This window comes from Phoenix dactylifera, unplaced genomic scaffold (assembly GCF_009389715.1).
Source record: "Phoenix dactylifera cultivar Barhee BC4 unplaced genomic scaffold, palm_55x_up_171113_PBpolish2nd_filt_p 001021F, whole genome shotgun sequence".
Taxonomy (NCBI): Eukaryota; Viridiplantae; Streptophyta; class Magnoliopsida; order Arecales; family Arecaceae; genus Phoenix; species Phoenix dactylifera.
Genome location: NW_024068374.1, coordinates 11,191 through 14,920, shown reverse-complemented (window position 1 = coordinate 14,920; position 3,730 = coordinate 11,191).

Below are 3,730 nucleotides of genomic sequence, written 5' to 3'. Positions count from 1 at the left end.
TCTCCTCTTTGACATCCCGTTGAGTTTGTGTACCTGGAGGAGTCCATTGTGAGACTATGCCATTTTTCTTGAGATAGTTTCGAAATTTTCCACTAAGGTATTCTCCTCCTCGATCTGATCAAAGAGCCTTAAGGGGTTTTCCAGTTTGTTTTTCTACTTCATTTTTGAACTCTTTGAACTTTTCAAAAGATTCAGATTTATATCTCATAAGATACACATATCCATACCGTAAATAATCATTGGTAAAGATAATGAAGTATGAATAACGACCCCTGGCTAGCACATCGAATGGGCCTCACACATCTATGTGTACCTGGGTAAGTATTTCAGTGGTCCTCTCCCCATGTCCTACAAAGGACAATCTAGCCATTTTTTCTTGAAGACAGGACTCACAAACTGGATATGACTCGGAAGTCAATGAGCTGAGAAGCCCATCTTTATCCATTTTGTTCATTCTGTCCTCTCTGTTGACCCCCTAATGGATTTTGATGAATACAAAACACTAGAGTATAATTCTCTTTATATTAACAATTTATTTGAGGATTTCAGGTGTTTAACTAAGAATATTGTTAAGAATTGTCAAGGCATGTTCCCATATTTTTTAAGGATTTATTGAAGATTTTTTGAGATAAAGAAAACAGATCAGGGACAGCCGAGACGTCTCCGGTTTGTCCCAGAGACGTCTCTGGCACGTAGAGGAAGAACTGGCACGTCTGGAGACGTCCCCGGCACCTGGCGAGGCATCTCGCAGGGTCGGAGTTGACTTCCGACTCTGCGGAGTCGACTCTCTCAGAGACGGCAGAAAGGCCGATTTCAAGGGATGCGTGCGAGTCGTCTCCGAAGGACGCGGAGTTGTCCCCACGCATAAAAAGCAAACATCCCGAGACGTCCCCAGAAAGCGTGGAGTCGACTCTCTCAGGGATTCCAGAGGACTTGTTTTTCGTTGATAAAACTACGGAGTCGTCTCCGACGTCGCGGAGTCGTCCCCATGCATAAAGCACAAGCATCCCGAGACGTCCCCGTAAAGTGCCGAGCCGACTCTCTCAGAAAAACAGAAAAATAAGAAGTCGAGCTGTTCTTCTTCAGAGTCGACCCCAAAAAGCGCCGAGTCGACTCCAAACATCGTCAAAAAAATTTTATACAGCCGAGACGTCTCGCGGTCAAGCGGAGACGTCTCCGGAGCGCCTGGGACGCGACTGACACACTTTTGCAGGTTTGTTTGAATTTCAAACGGTAATATCTTTGTGTCTAACGGATTTATTGCTTGTAGGGCTATAAAAGGGAGCTTTTAAGTGCCTTTAAACAACTTCTCACCAACCAAACACAAGATCATTCAAGAGAGAAGAAAGAAAAAGAGGTTCAAGGGAGTTGGTGCTTTCAAGAGAAGAAATCAAGTGCATTCAAGTTTTCTTCATCTGATTTCGTGCTCAACTACTCACTCCCACTCGGCATTCAAAGCTCGCATTCAAGCCAACGTGATCCACATCGGAAGAACCACCATTACCCACGCTTCCAACGGCAAAAAAGGTTCTTCCGGTTTTGTTGCTTTTCATTGTTATATTTGCTTTCATAAGAGCTTTTAAATCTTTGTAAAATATTTGATTATTGTGCTTGTTCCAGTCAAGGAACTTGGAACAAGGGATAGGCATCCCAAGCCTAGGTTAAATTGGGGACTTGTAGGGTTCGTTGTTAGCCCGGGGTAAAACAATGAGTTGGGTAGTGCACTCGAAAAACTACCGGACTGTAATCGCTGATTATAGTGAAAATTTTCAAAGGTATTTGGGGAGTGGATGTAGGAGCAGTGGAAGCTCCGAACCACTATAAATCTTTGTGTTTGCGATTGACTGTACTTATAACTTTATTTTTACTTTAGCACATACACTTGTGTGTCTTGTTTTAATTAGACAAAAAGTTTTAAAACACCCAATTCACCCCCCTCTTGGGTGACCATCTCTGGGCAACAAGTGGTATCAGAGCAGGTGCTCTATGTATTCTTGAAGACTTAACCGTCTTTGCCAAAGATCAAGATGGCAACACCCTTCAACAATGTCCCTGCTGAGGGGCAGGCAACCAATAGACCTCCACTCTTCAATGGGACAAATTATTCCTATTGGAAGACTAGAATGAGAATTTTTATTCAAGCACAAGATTATGCCTTGTGGAGGGTTATAATCAAGGGACCACACGAACCATCTCACATAGTTAATGGCATTCAAGTTTCCAAACCTGAGGAGGATTGGGATGAGAATGATAGTAGGATGGTTCAACTCAATGCTAGAGCTATGAACTCATTGTTTTGTGCTCTAGATGTAAATGAGTTTAATAGAGTCTCCATCTGTAGTTCCGCCAAGAAAATATGGGATAGGCTTGAAGTTACCCACGAGGGTACCAATCAAGTCAAAGAGTCTAAAGTGAACATTCTAGTTCACAAATATGAGTTATTTAAGATGGAACCCAACGAAACTATTTCATGCATGTTCACACGCTTCACTGATATAATAAATGGTCTAAAGAATTTGGGTAAAACTTACACTAACTCAGAACTTGTGAGAAAAATTCTCAGGTCCTTGCCAAAAGTTTGGGAAGCGAAGGTCACGGCGATCGTAGAAGCTAAAGACCTCAACACGTTGGCACTTGAACAACTATTGGGCTCATTGATGACGCATGAGCTTACAATGAAGCAACATGAAGAAGATGTGCCAAAGAAGAAGACAATCACCCTCAAGGCTACTTCAAGTGTTTGTGAAGAAGAAAGCAGTGAGAGTGAAGAGGAAAGTGAAGATGAAGACTTGGGATTAATAGTAAGGAAGTTCAAAAAATTCATGAGAAGAAGGAAACCCTTTCCAAGAAAGAAGTTTGGAGGGAGAAATGATTGGGAAAAGGAAAAAGAAAAAGAAAGAGACCCAATCATATATTATGATTGCAAGAGACCGAGACACATCCGCTCCGAATGCCCTCAACAGAAGAAGCACTATGAAAAGAAGAAGAAGAAGGCGTTGAAAGCAACTTGGGATGATAGTGACACATCCTCCTCCGAGGAAGAGAAGGAAGAGACCGCCAACTTGTGTTTCATGGCATTCGACGACGATGAGGTATGTCAAAGCTCAACTACAGATTTTACTTTAGAAGAATTATATGAAGCTTTCCAAGAGCTCATGAGTGATTGTGGTATGTTTGTTAGATGTATGCCCTAGAAGCCAATTTGGCTGACACATTGTTGATTCTAGGGACATAATTTTGTACTTGACTGTTTATTATTGAATAAATAAAAGGCATCTTTTTCATTCATATTATTTATGTGTCTATGAATCGTCCAAGAAATTAATAAGATGATGATGCATATTCTCAAGAGTTGAGAATTTGAGCCATGCATCATTGGTGATTAATTTCTAAATGCTCCTGATCAATGGATCATCACGAGGACGGTGATCGATCCGATCAGTGCACAGATCACCTTCCTTCTGGATGGACGAGACTTGAGTCCACAGTGTAGGGACACTGAAGTGATAGTGCAGGTGCTTGTTAGAGAACAAGGGTACTGAGCGTGACCAAGACAAGAAGTCACTTGGATGTCTATCCACTCGTCAGTGACTTGCTTGATGTTGCAGTAGTGTGACTGGTCCTTTGACCTGCGGTGCTTCGGCTACTCACAGTGAGGTTATTGTAGTTTGACTGCACACATACATGGTCTCTAGCCATATGGGTCCATGCAGTGTAGATTGGCTGCAGT